Source organism: Tauraco erythrolophus, chromosome 6 (genome assembly GCF_009769465.1).
Source record: "Tauraco erythrolophus isolate bTauEry1 chromosome 6, bTauEry1.pri, whole genome shotgun sequence".
Taxonomy (NCBI): Eukaryota; Metazoa; Chordata; class Aves; order Musophagiformes; family Musophagidae; genus Tauraco; species Tauraco erythrolophus.
The window spans coordinates 19556973-19572356 of record NC_141470.1 but is presented as its reverse complement, the minus strand read 5'-3'; positions in this window follow the sequence as shown (position 1 = coordinate 19572356).

The following is a 15384-nucleotide window of genomic DNA, read 5'->3' as shown; positions in this document are numbered from 1 at the left end:
AGAACCTGTCTTTTTCAGGCCAGGTCTTCAAACCTTTCCTTGAAGAAATGGACACATTAGTGATTATGTGATACTGGTACGTTTTTGGAAAATGGGTATTTCTCATTCTTCAGTATTATCTGTATGATACCTTAAAAATATTTAAAGGCTCCAAAAACCTACATCTTACACTCATCATAGCAATAGGCTATGGTTTCCTAGCCAAAATAATTCTCTCATGTACATTTTAAATCAAAAGACTGGTTTTCGCACCTGGGAAGCTATCATTATCCATGATTAAATATAGAAACAAGTACATACCAGCATGAATTTAATGGGAAAAGCCTGCAGATTTGCCTCCTGTTGTTCACAGATTCATTGTAAAACCCCAGAGAATTAGGAATGAGCCTACTTCTATTCAAAATAGAGCAGAGTGGAAAAGTTCCTCTTAAGTCATTTTATATGGAGCAATAGTTTATCAACCCAAAGATGTTACGATTCTGGAAGCAGCGATAACATATTGTTTATTCTTCTTACCTGTTCTGCTACCTATGCTCCTTTTCCCCAAGCTGCTTAAAATTTAGTCCTACGTCTGCTCTGTTAGATCTTTTATAAAGCAACTGTAGACCTGCCAGCAATTGAGGAATTAAACCAACAAGCATTTCTGATCAAAATGAAAAACACTGTCTGGAAAGAAAGATATAGAGAAATTTTTAAATTTAATTCTATTTTTTAAAATTGAAGTCTTTATTATTACATTGCTAGATTACACAAAGCTTTAAAATATGGTCAAATACCAAAATGGCAAAGTCAGAAATCTTTTGCATAGACCAGCTCCAGAGGAAGGAGAAGGAGGAGGGGAGAAACAGATGCAGATAGATATAAGATGCCTCTACATGCTCATGTCCAAATTTCTGTAAACACATCTAGGCTGTTCTCGCCCTGTATTGATAAATCCCTGATTGAATCAGGATCTCATATTCCACCTGTTCCTAAGCAAGTCCCCACACTGATAGCTATGGAAATATATTCAAGATTGAATCCAAATTTCCTGAATCAATGAGGCTTTAATTCTGCTGTGCAAACGATTATGTTACTGGGTAGGAGGGGAGAGAGACCCAGAACAAGAATGACAGAAAACTGGTGACTGCTGAGCTACTGTAACTAGCAAAGAAGCTACATTCTGTTTTCCACAGAACTGGAGATAATAGGTGTGTGTAGATCCTCTCAGGCAACAAAAGCACAATACTTCACGCATCATGAGATTGATTTTGCACTTCTCAAAACTGCCAAAAATCATCTAAGCAAGCTGGGAAGCTTTGGACTTCTAAAGTAGTAAAATATCCAAATGCATCTTGCTCCAGGGAAATGAAAAGGAAGGTTTATAATGGCTTTTACAGTGAATTAGGTCTTCCTAAAAATCTTTTGGAGCATCTAATTTTAAATCTGTTTCTCAAAAAAGCTTTTACCTGTTCCTAGTTGGAGGAACAACAACAACAAAATAATGGAAGGACTCTTCCTTTAAAAGAGATCAACATTACTCAGGACATCTCAAGGCAGGAGAGAGGACCAGATTTAGAACTGCTTCTAGAAATTTGTAGGAAGGTTACTAAAAGATTTCTGCAAAAGCAATATTTAGAAATAGATATGTTTACCTCAGTAAAACCTCAGAGTACATTTTTCTTCCTTTATTTTTTGCAATCTTCACTTTCAATTTCACTGCCTAATGCCTCTTCATAAACAAGTATGACTGAACACAGAACTACACAAGAAGAAAGTCTATTTCTTCCTCTCTTTCCTGCTCTTGTACTGAAGACTTGATAAAGCACTTGTGTATCAGGGTGATGAGAATGGCTGGATACAGACAGCTCAATTTTAATTGTGCCCTAGCAATTCTATTTTCATCTGAAACTTGAAATTCTAACTCATGCAAACATTGAGCAGAATGGTTAAAAAATGCACTTTCCCCAGAAACTAAATAAAAAGCCAAATTTATTTTAAAATTGAAGAATGAAAGTTGTGGTTTAAGGACGTGGCAACAGTCAGGAACACGAAGAGTTAATTTTGGAAGGATCCCTGCATTAGATTGACTGGACAGCAATGCACTAATAGAAAGCTGGACTGAAGTTAAGAACATAACAGTTAAAACACCAGTCGTCAGATTATAAACCAAGCTAAGCATATATAACGTAAAGCATCAACTGTGTACACATGATAATGGAAATAATCACAGCATTAAGTATAATTACCTCTAAATCCAACCAAAAAAACTCTAATCTGTCAATGATAGCATAATAATTTTCCATCAGAGTCCCAAATACTCATAAAAAACCCAATGTAGATGGCAAGAAATGCTCTTAAATGTCCAGAATTTATGGAAAAAGCATAACTACCTTAGTGGAAATTACTTCTGAACTTCATTCATGATAGCACCATCCCAACTGTGCTCATTAGATTCTTTTCTAATACATTCAAGCAAAAGTAACATTAAAAAGTTCTGTCTTCTTGATTTCTACTTTCTTCATCTCTTATGATTTCTATAGCTAGAGGAGCAAAGCATTTCAGTTCCTTGACCCATGTTAAAAGGACATGAGCAAGAAACACAGTACAAGGAAAAGACAAGAGTTGACATGAGCTGAACTGAATAGAGGATTCAGAGACCACAAGGTAGTGGCTCCAATTACTAGTTAATATTCATGCAATAATTGACTGAAGTTGGCAATGGAGACCCATTGTCCCAGGTGCTGTCCAAGCACTGAACAATTGGCCCAACCATAAACGAGTAAAAGATTTTGGTTTTCTGTTTTCACGGATGGAAGCGGGCATTGTCCCGGGTAAGAGGAAGAACAACTGAAACTGACCTTTTGCACTTTCTTGGAGTAAAACCATCTCTAGTCATGTATAATTATTGATGATCTTACATCATACAACTCTTTTCTCCTTCCTGATTATCCTCAATGATGACTGTTGTCAATTCCCATTTCAATTATTTTTTCAAATCTCTCTCTTGGTTTCCACCAGACTTTAATCATCTTAGAAGACACCTCTCTAATTGAGAAACCCCAAAGCATAAATAAATGTAATAAAATCATGTCTACTGTTAATCTACTGCCCTAAGACTTTTATCTATTAATTACAAATAACATAGAACATAATAGTCATTGTAAGTTAATGATGGATCATTTTTTTTTCATCTGAGTACAGGAGTTGGTTTATGGGAATTGGTCTAGGAGATCTTGGAACAAGTAACATTTATATTAATTATGAAAATATATCCCTAGTGTGGTCTGCAGAAGGCCTGTAAAAGTAGCTTCAGTGCACATACGTAACAACTATGTAAACTAATAGCAGATCAACCTTTCTTTTTCCCTTTGATAAATATAAGCAATTCAGAGAAAAAGATATCATCAAAACAAGAAAAACAAAGCTTGAGCTGGTGATAGGTTGAGTTCAGCGTTCTACTGTCCTAGGAAAACAGAATAAACCAGACAGTAACCGAACATTTTATTGCATCATCCAACATCATTCTCAGGTGATTCTGTTATGGACTAAGGAAATTTAGCTGACAGAAGGAACTAAGGACTGTACACTTATGGTACCTAAATGCAGAAAGCCCAGACACAGTCCAAATCCAAAAATTAATAATTAGAACAATATTTTCTCCGTTCAGTTCACAATAAGTGGCACCAAAGTGATAAAGGAACAGGCAAAAAGTGTATTACATGTCAAGAAAATTCGTAACTGCATGGCACCCTTCCCAGATAATTATTGTCTTCAGATAATCAGTTTAAATGGTATAACGCTATACACTAGCTTGCACATATATGCACTTGTATTTTAAAGCAAAATGAGTTACTGTAATTCAAACTATTCTGTAATGCAAAGTAACTGGCGCTCATCAACAAACAAACGTGTACAGATCAACACATGGAAAAATATCCGTGCAATTACCAGGACAGAACTTCTTTGAATCTCTTCTACTATCACTCTTGTTTGGTTTTTTTTGGTATTCTGTTGGGGAATTCTCAGTCCCTGTCCAGTATTGAATGCTCAGCAGCTGATCCCCTCAACAGACGACTCATATCCTTCTGATTATTCTCTACATCTGGTGCATTAAGTTCTTCCTTCTACAAGATACTTTTACTGTGTCTTCCACATCTTCTGCTTGGTTGTTTTAAGAAAATTTCCCTTTTTTAGGTTTGTGAGCATTCTGATATGCAAGACTTTCCTGCACAATACTGTAGTTCTGTTTACTTTAATTTTCTCTTCACTGTGTGGCTTCATTAAAAGCAAACAAAATGCAAGCCTGATTAAATCCAAAGGAAATAAGTGATTTCCATTTGCTTCTCTCTGCTTCGGACTAAGCTCTCCGAGAATAACATTAGTCTCTTAGACACTTTTTTGGGGGGCTTTCTTTGAATGGTTAGTACTGTAAAAGGGGTCTAATTCTAGACTATGTCATTTTTCACCTCACACCGATGCATATATTTTTCACAACAGTCATGTGTTTGAAAGCTCTTAAGTCAAAATTGTATATTTTCTTTTATAATGACAGGGTATGTGCGTAATATGCAAAACCTCTGACATACCAGCCACTGTTTATCTCTTTCATCTAAAAGAAATCACCTTATTAACTTCAAAAAACCCCCAGATTTCAAGCTTGGATCCCTTGAACCGAGCAGTTGATGAAATGAAAGTATTTAATACTAATGGATTTAACTAAGCAACCAGTGTGGTGTTTAGCCTTCTTAATGTGTTTCTATATCAGATGTCACTAATGGAATTTAGTGGATTTAATTCTCTCCTGCTTAAAAGCTTTTATTTATAATAGGTTTTCTGGGTATTAATGTTGTAAATTTAAATTATAGCAATTAAGGAAGTTTACTTTAATGTCCCATGAGTTCTATTACCGTTTTTAATAATGCAACTACTTTTTGAGGACTTTATTTCCACACATCCCCCCCATGCCAAGTATCATAGAATCATAGAATGGTTAGGGCTGGAAGGGACCTTCAAAGGTCATCTAGTCCAACCCCCCTGCAAGGAACAGGGGTATCTCCAACTAGATCAGGTTGCTCAGGGCCTCGTCCAACCTGGCCTTGAACGTCTCCAGGGATGGAGCATCCACCTCTCTGGGCAACCTGTTCCAGTGTTCTACAACTCTCATGGTAGAAAATTGTTTCCTAATATCCAATCTGAATCTACCTCCCTCTATTTTAAAACCATTACCCCTTGTCCTATCACAACAGGCCCTCCTGAACAGCCTCTCCCCATCTTTCTTGTAGGCCCCCTTGAGGTACTGGAAGACCGCTATAAGGTCACCCCGGAGCCTCCTCTTCTCCAGGCTGAACAGCCCCAACTCTTTCAGCCTGCCCTCATAGGAAAGGTGCTCCAGCCCTCTTATCATCTTCGTGGCCCTCCTCTGGACCCTCTCCAACTGGTCCATGTCCTTCTTATGTTGGGGGCTCCAGAACTGGACGCAATACTCCAGGTGAGGTCTCACAAGGGCAGAGTAGAGGGGGAGAATCACCTCCCTCGACCTGCTGGCCATGCTCCTCTTGATGCAGCCCAGGATGCGGTTGGCCTTCTGGGCCGCAAGAGCACATTGCCGGCTCATATTGAGCTTCTCGTCCACCAGTACTCCCAAGTCCTTCTCCTCAGGGCTGCTCTCGATCCATTCTGCGCCCTGTCTGTATTTGTGCCTGGGATTGCCACAACCCAGATGTAGGACCTTGCACTTGGCCTGGTTGAACTTCATGAGGTTGACACGGGCCCACCTCTCCAGCCTGTCGAGGTCCCTCTGGATGGCATCCCTCCCTTCCAGCATGTCGACGGCACCACACAGCTTGGTGTCATCGGCGAACTTGCTGAGGGTGCACTCCATGCCACTGTCCACGTCACCGACAAAGATGTTGAAGAGGGCCGGGCCCAACACGGACCCCTGGGGGACGCCACTCGTGACCGGTCTCCACTTGGACATCAAGCCGTTGACCACTACTCTCTGAGTGCGGCCATTGAGCCAATTCCTTATCCACCGAGTGGTCCATCCATCAAACCCATGCCTCTCTAGTTTAGAGAGAAGAATGTCGTGCGGGACAGTGTCAAAAGCTTTGCACAAGGTAGATGATATCCGTTGGTCGACCCTTGTCCACCGATGCTGTCACCCCATCATAAAAGGCCACCAAGTTGGTCAGGCATGATCTGCCTTTGGTGAAGCCATGTTGGCTGTCACCCACCACCTCCTTGCTCTCCATGTGCCTTAGCATGGTTCCCAGGAGAATCTGCTCCATGACCTTGCCAGGCACAGAGGTGAGGCTGACCGGCCTGTAGTTGCCTGGGTCCTCCTTGTTCCCCTTTTTAAGTATGGGGGTTATGTTCCCTCTCTTCCAGTCATTGGGGACCTTGCCAGACCGCCACGACTTCTCAAATACAATGGCCAGTGGTTTGGCAACTTGATCTGCCAGTTCCTTCAGGACCCGCGGATGGATCTCATCAGGTCCCATGGACTTGTGCACCTTCAAGTTCCTCAGATGTTCCCGAACCTGCTCTTCAAGTACAGTGGGCGGTGGTTCATCCTCACAGTCCCTGCTAGATCTTTCCACAGCTTGGGTGGTAAGACAAGAGGCTTTATCATTGAAGACTGAGGCAAAAAAGTTATTGAGTAACTCAGCCTTCTCTATGTCCCAAGTAACCAGAGCACCAGTATCCTTCCGGAGGGGGCCTACATTCTCCTTGGACTTCCTTTTGTCCCCTACATACCTACATACCTATAGAAGCTTTGCAAGTATAAGATCCGATCGTGCCCAATGGCAACCCAGAAACTCTTTCTTTATATTATTAAGGCATGAAATAAAATGAGAATATAAGCTATCCAAACCTATTACATATCAGTTAAATATCACAAGATGATACTCTTCTGAAATTCAAAGGCAATGAAGAACGTCTTGCCATCCTGTGTTTGGCAGGTGCAAAGAATGTGAGTGACTTATTAGAACTGAAAGAATTAAAGATTTGTGGAATTGGCCAATGGAGAATAACACTACAGTAGAGACGCTTAAGTATTAGGTGTTTAGTTGCTGGGTGGGTTAAACCACAACAGAATCCTAGGGAAATTATTTGAAAATGTTAGCCTTTGTTGAAGTTAAGCATTTATCAAAGGTAAACACATGCTCTTTAGAAACATCTGTCTGATTCACAGAAAATTTATCTGTACATTGTCCTCAGAGAGACTTACCATTTCAAAGAAGCATGTTGAGGAGTTGATAACAACAGAAAGCAGACCAAAGAAAACATCATGCCCCTCCACTCCCCTATTCCTACTGTGCTACAGAAACACCCCAGCTTTTCTTAGTTTAAACTGAAACATTCAATGTAATCTTCTGTTGAATATAGGTTTAAAAATTAAATTGAAACACATTTTCACCTTCTAATCTGTTCCAATTTCTTAACACAACACAAATCTTGGCACCTGTTCTTGTGTGCTTTTGAACATCAATTTCTTTGCAACGATACCCCTGTATGAAAGGGAATATAAACTTAATTTCTCTTACTTAGGTTTTTCTTGGAAAATAGAACATCCCTCATTAGAACCATTGCATCTAGCAAGTGTTCTAAAAAACCTGATAAACTCCATTAAAATAGAGTAGCAAAGAAACACACAGCTGAACTGCATCCTTAAATCATATTGCTACATCTAAGGGAATAGCTAGAGAACTCAGTTTAGAAATCCACAGAGGCATATGAATAATATTGTTTTTACCTGAGGAACATTGTTGTGCAGTCAATTTAACCTTCTTATGTACTAAGAAACAGCTCAACTAAGTCCTTAAGAGCTTTATACAAGAACTGTGGATGACAAACAGGGCTACCTTCATTTTGTATGACCTGTAGTGGCTCATTCCTGCTTCACAGCATCTTCCCACCATCCATTCACAGTATCACAACAAAACCAGCTTCTCAGTCACTGCTATTTATTAGCCAGGAAACTGAGGTAGCTCAGAGTCAATTAGCCAATTATCTTCACACACCAACCTATGAGCTAATTCTGCAGCAAGCGAAACGAACGCCACAGCTCTTGTTTCAACAACAGACTGCACGTTCATCCCGGCATGTACTCACAGCTCTCGCTCTCATGCTTCGTAAAATCACATAAAGAAAACACAGTTGACTTATTCTAGCGAGCATCTTATCACCAGTGGTACTGTCTCCTCTGAGTGCTGTTCGTGTGTTCATTTTGGGTGCAAAATTATCTCTTGAATTAAAGACCTAGAAACGAGGTTATTAAGTTTAATCTTTTCCCTATATTCTTACTTTAGGAGTGTTAGCAGCACAGAGATCTCCATGCAGCTTTTCCAATCTCCATAAGCTCTTGACATATTGAGTTCACCTGAGCATTAGCAGCAGTTGCTTTTGTTGGCAGCTTCCTTCACTGTCAGCTTTGAGATCTGAACTCTCTTTTCATACTAGAAAAAACAGATTTCAACAGGGTTTCCTGAACAGGTTTTGGTCCACATAATGATTATCCAGAAATTATGCAATATAATTTCCTAAGTGAGACTGGATGTGAATTTTTGTGATCAGCTTGGAGGAAGTAACAATTTTTATTCTGGTTTTATGGACATATAGATAATTCATTTCAAGTCACAAAGCAATACATATGGGCAAACCCAGGGAAAGAAGATTAGAATTTGTACTTTTGAAGGACTTTGAGTGAATCTAGATAGTCACTGGGTTAAAATGAAGTCAGTTATCTTCCACTGCTCCCAGATACAGATTTGCTCTTCTACCGAGACATCTAAATGTTTGATCGTGTGCTTTTGGCTGCAATGTGATTATTTTTTGTGCATTACCTGTAAGTGAGATGAGACAGACTCATCCTAGTTTAGGAGACCAGCTGGAGGGCCTGGTTTTCCTATAACACCAGCAGGACTCATTGCTATGTGTTGCAGAAATCAGTCAGCGATGGAGCTCAGATACATCAGTGCTTTGACCAGGAAATGTTGGAGGACGGTCCTAATTCAAGAGATACTCTTGGCTGTTGTTTAAAGGACTCAGGTACTGCTCAGTTTTGAAAGGCAGCCAAAACAGATATAATTAGATTATTAATTAATTAATATAATTAACAGATATAATTTAGTAAACGTATACATAACTATGGAAAACTCTTGTGCTAGAACTGTAAGGAATATGCCAGCACAGTACAGTGTGTAATGATGTGACACAAGATCTTGTATAGTCACACTTACACAGATGACTCAAAACCTTTTTTTTTTGTGTAGTGCTTCAAATAATTTGGCAATATCCTTGATAAGTCAGTTGTACTGGAACAAGGTGTTGGTGTTGATGATCCTTATTTTCTGTAAATTTATAGCATTTAATCAAATAAAATATAATGGTACTGTACCAATTAAACTCATGGGTTAAAATGGGGCATAAAATAAAGTTTAGGTTGGCGCAAGCTTTCTTCACAGAAACGGTTCCACTCACAGAGATGATTATAGTGTTCTTTTTCTGGAAAGAGATAAGGAATTTATAGCCTAACAAATCTGCCTTCCCATAATTCCCACTCCTTAATTCATCAGGAGCTTTATCTTCACTATTGTCACCTGCACAGCACTGCGTGTCACACACAGGTAACACCTGTTCCTCCCCCAGGAAGCTCATAACAGCACGTACCTCTAAAACACATTGTGCTGTAGCCATCCAAGGACGTGAAAAGGAGGGAGAAGCTACACTGCCAGGGAGCAGAACTATTCGGTAACTTCTAACAGGAAAGTGCAAATGCTTATTTCTGTGTTCACAAAGAGCATTGTCAAAATTGCCTTTCAGGGAACGTGCTGATGAATGTCATCGAGAGTACATCACACAGAGAAGTAAAGCCTACCATATGGCAAAAATCAGAAGACGCATGGGCTGTTCCTGCATAAGAAAACAGCCTTTAGGCACAGGTAAAAAAATTAAACATGCAGCAAAACCAGTCAGAAGCAGAAAGGAAAACAAGCTGTGAGTAAGTTAGAAGATGCTCTTCAAGCATGCATGGTAAGAAATCAAAGAGCAAAATGAGTTATCAGTCACCACAGAACGGCAGCTTTTAGCCTAGACTTAAAAAAAAACCCCACAAAGAACAATTCACTATAAAATAGAGGTTTTATTGACTTACTAAGTTAAAATCCTTTTCTATGACAGCTCAAGAGATTTAAATGAAACAAAAAGAAACAAACGAAAAACCACCTCAGGAAAAACCTCCATTTGTTTATTTAGTGTATTTGTGGTAGCTTCTAATTTAAATGAGTTTCTTTGTCAGCTCTGTGGTAGCAATCTCCTCCTGGTATTCATCAAGCTAACAGAGTGAAAATATGTGGCGAGGAAGACTTCTATTACCACAGCATTGCAATACCAACAATCATGGTAAACTACACATACTATCCAATTACAGATGTCCCTTTATGATTAGATCCCCAGCTCTCTTACATCAACATTTTCTGAAAAGCTCAACTTTACTGGATGCGTTAGTATTCAACATGTAACAGATATATTACCAAGAATGAAGAAACTGTATCCCAAACTCGATTTATCACTGATGTGTCAATTCATTTCCCAAGTGCCACTGATGTAATATATCTGAGAATATAAAGCAATGAATAGGCAAGTTACCAATCCTGTATGTATGCTTTTTTTCTGATGAACACACATATTTTGCCGTAATATAATTGTCATGGACACCTATGCAAATTACCACTACATTTAAATGATTTGGCTCAAAACTTAATATTATTGTTACAGTAAGAAAAGGGGTTTGTTTAGCTCTTTGCTCAGTAAGTTTATGTATGTCTGGAAAAAAATATCTGTTCATATGTCATGAAGTCTTAATTAAGTAAGGAGTAGCCACCTCAGCTATACAATTTATCTATGTTGCTTCTATAATGAGAGGAGGTAGACATCTCCAGAAGGTGAGCAGTCCCATCCTGTCTTTTAATACTTGAGATGGGTGATACAGATTTCCCTCTGGAACATCCTGTATCTCTAAACTGACTGTAGAGGAATCCTAGACTACTTCTGCACAACTGTTATTGCTTCTATCGTCTTTACTGACATGGGTCTGCGAGTTACACTGCTCAACACAACTGCAAAATTTTAATGACTAAGGGAAGATCTTACAACATTTTTATATTTTTAAGAGTATCATCTTTGAAAATAACATACCCTGTACTCTTATTAAATAAAATATTTCCTTCTTAAGCCTTATTATTAATATTCTGAGCAAAATTATTTGAAGATTGCAAAATCTTTCTTTTATAGAAGTAGCTGAAACAAAGGTTTTTAGAATAAAATGCATATCTAACACATATTTTAGGGCCTATATATATACTACTAGAAATGTATACTATTTAATTTCGTGTTATATAATAAGTTAAATCAGCAACTGATGATTTTTTTCACTTCATTAAAGAAAGGAGATAGATATTCTGCATGGCTGTGTTCAGATGCTGTATTCTGTAATGTCCTGGGCCCACTGGAACCAATGGCAGAGTTACAGAAGATATCTTCAAACAATAAACCTCAGGGACCAGGATCCAATTACAGTTGATGCTTTTCCTTTAATATCATAAGAATCTGTACAAAACTGCTAGAATAGCAGAAAAGGAAATAACTGGTCGCAATTCTTTAAACTATAGATTGAATAAATTTTGTCAGAATATGTATCTCTTTTTTGAACGCAAAGAGTATTAGTATGTTTTTTCTCTAGAACTCGGCATGCCTCAACCTATTAACTTGTCTGTATGATAAAGTTAGAGATTTTCAATACACACAGAAAACATTGAAAATACAGATACAATTTGGTAAATCATAAGGCGACATTCTTAAAAAAAACTTGCTGCTTCTGTTTCCCCTTTTCCCCCATCCCATGAGCGGTGACAGTCATAATTACTGTTGGAAATACCTATTTCTAGGTAGTGACACTAGTGATTGGAGGAGAAGAGAGTATAAGGAGCAGAGGACGAGTAGAGGGTGGCAGGGAAGCACGATCATGAGAGCTGAAAGGACTAGGAACGGGCAAAGGAAATGAAATAATGAGAAAAGAGACATAGAAAATGTAGCATTGGCTTGAAAAAAAAAAACTTGGTGGAAGCCATTAGTGCTTTAAAAATTACAGAAGCATCTGTCACATGAAAACCAGTCAAAGTTACAGATCTTTTTAGCCTCATGTGAAAACAGTTGCTGCAGATTCCACAGGGATGCTTTATTTGTATTATTAGGAGAGAGCTCAGATTTCATAATATTGTTTCCTCATAATTGATAGAAACCAGGAATATTTAACCTTAAATTATTGCCCCAGGTATAAAGAAAGATTAAAAGCATGCAGCTTTCTTAGGCTTTAACTTCGCCATCCTAACTTTTGGGGACAGAATATATCATGACCTCTTGAGGCCTCTTCCAAACTGGATCTATTACCTATGATTCATGATTCTTTCCTTAGCTATTTCTCCTTAATAGAGAGATATCATTAACCCACTTAAGAGTTTCTGAGTGCTATCATGACCACCCAACGCTATCTTCAACAAGAGCTAAGGGATTGTCTACTTACAGTATGCCCCAGCATGACACAGCTAGAATAGCTAATCGCTCTGAAAACTTCAGTATAAATTTTTCTGAAAATGGTTTTAGAAACCAACACTGCTATTGCACATTCAGCAGTACCTTTGTTATTGAGACCAATGCCTGAGTGTTGCTCACCAGCCTGGGCTGCAGCACCAAGGATGCTGTTGCATCTTCCACAGCCAGGAGGAAATGGCCTGCCTCTTGTAGGCAAGATAGGTACCTTGAGTTGAGTAGTTAATTAGTAGTTCATTATCTCAACTCAGTCCAGCTGGATAAGAATGATTGGTGCCATACCTGAGTCCACCTTCTCTGTCTGTGTTAATTAACAACTTGCTGTAGAAGTCAGCTGGGCTCCTTGAGCAGTGAGGAATTGTGCTGCATGAATAAATAAATCTGATAACAACTATTTTTTTAATTGCCTGTATTTCTATACTGCCCATGTCCATTTTGTTGCTATTGAAGATGTCTAAAATTGCACCGAGACCCTTTTAAAAGGGGAAAACTGTATTAGTAGTTTATGCATAAAAATAAAGCTCCTTGTTGGAAAGATTACTTTTGATGATTTTTAAATAATGTAGCTTGCAAAGTAATATGCCAGCCTCACACTCTTCTTTAGAAAAGCATTTTATTTCCAGTTTTAGTGAGGTTAGTACCATTTATCTGGAAGACTTGAAGTCTCTTTAAGACAAGTTCAGTTTTAAGAGTCTAGAGCTACAATGTTTTTGAATTAAATTTTCCCTACTACCTGTATGAAAATACTGATCTAAAAGTTTGTAACACTAGCTGATGTCTGCCCATCAATTTTTCTCTATCAGTCTTCCTGGAAAAATCAAGCTTATTTCTACTAGACCATGCATAATACCATCTTCAGAATCAAATTGGAAAGGTAATAAGAATGTGCAAATGCTAAACTTCATGTAGCGATGAGGAAAAAAAAGCTGATAAAATGGTCAGTTTGTAGCTGTCTTTTTGCTGGCACGAATAAACCATAACTTCTTTTTAATCTTGATAATTTTACTTTACTATGTTCTTAGAAAAATGGAATTTTTCTCAGTAATGTGCAATTCAGTCATAATCATGTCGTTTCAAAAGCCCAGTAAGGCAGTATTTGAAGCCTCCCAAGTAAGAAAAGGATTACGCATTCACATAGATCATACTGCTCCATTTTCTTCAGTCAAAATAATAAGGAAAAAAAATGGTTAGAGTCCTAAATATGGCTCATTGCATTTTTCTTTTCATTATGCTTTCAAGTTATCTATTACAATGCTTGCCAGCCTCCCCATGAGAAATTAAGGATATATGCATTCATCATGTTTGGAGCTAGAAATCAAAACAGAATAAATACGATGTCATGAAGAAAGCAGCAAGCTGCTAGAACATAAAATACTAATGCGGGTGTTTACGTTCTTTCATAGAAGAGTTGATGCTGTGTTACTTTGATATATTATCTTGCATAGTGTAATCAAATTCATTAGTACGGGATTATCTAGCACTGGCTACAGGAAGTGTCAATAGAAAAACAAATGAAGAGGAAAGTGATTATCAGCAGCAAATCAGGTACTTACCGGCATGGCAGTAAACTGAGAGCTCCAGAACTGACTTCTGCTTCTCCCGCGAAATCAAAACTCAAGACACTACTGTACAAAACAGCCTGTTTTGAAGTGTTTTAACCCCAGGTGTCACATCGACAGCGTGCAGTGACCATGCTGCTATTTAGCTCATTGAATTAATCTACTTTAGAAAAGGCTGCTTGCAGGGCTACTGGAGACTCAGAAACAAACCCGGATCAAGTTCAGATGCTGAAGTCTTCTTATTTCCTAGACGCCACCTGGAAGATTGTTGGAGGGAAAGGGGATTTGAACTTTGACGTTGCATGTTTTGCTGAAGGTGTTTTGCATGGGCTTGTACTAACATATAACTTCATAGAGAAAATTTTTATTATTATTACTTCAAGACTGTATCAAAGTTAGCTAGAACTTAGGCATAAATAACAGGTTTAATATCTACTGTATTACTGATTTTATACCAATGTCATTATGTTCCTCAAAGAAACACAAAATGAATAATACGGTCTGCAATTAATCTATGTGATTACACTTTCAGCAAAAAAAAAAATCAAAAAAAGTTCTTTCTTTTTGCCATTCCAGTTTAAATGCGGTTATTGTTAGCTTCTCTTTCCATCAGCTACATTCAACATTTGTGTATTGCATACACAACCAGCTAGCATTTACTGAACAGAATTTGCAGGAGACAGAGATACTAATGTATGTATCTTTATGACATTAACTACCGGTAGGAGCTCTAATAGCGTCTGTTACCAGACAATTGGAAAAGAGCTGCCGAACATTCTGCCCTGGAGCTGCTGTAGAACAGCAACCAGCAATAAACTGAGGCACCATCAAACACTGACCTCAGTGCCTTACGTTACGTATTATAGTATGAGCAATATCATAATTTTGATGCAAATTTAAGAATAATTGTGTTGAATCAACACTACATTTGACAATAGATCTAAGAAATGTCTGGAACAGAGAATGAACTAACTGTGTCTCTGTAGAGAGAAATAATGCGTGACCCAATGAACTTCTCAGTCTTTATTTTCCGCATTTTCCACTCCAAAAACTTTAAATGTTGACTTTATTCATTATTTTAGTAATTCCAGTTGTCCACTTCAGTACTCTACTAAGTAGAATTATGTAAACTACGTAAAAGTAAAACAAAAGCTTTTATTAACTGGTCCGTGCTTTTATGGACTGCTCTGGCTGAATACTGATTCATTAATTATCCACTAATTCCTCCTCACTG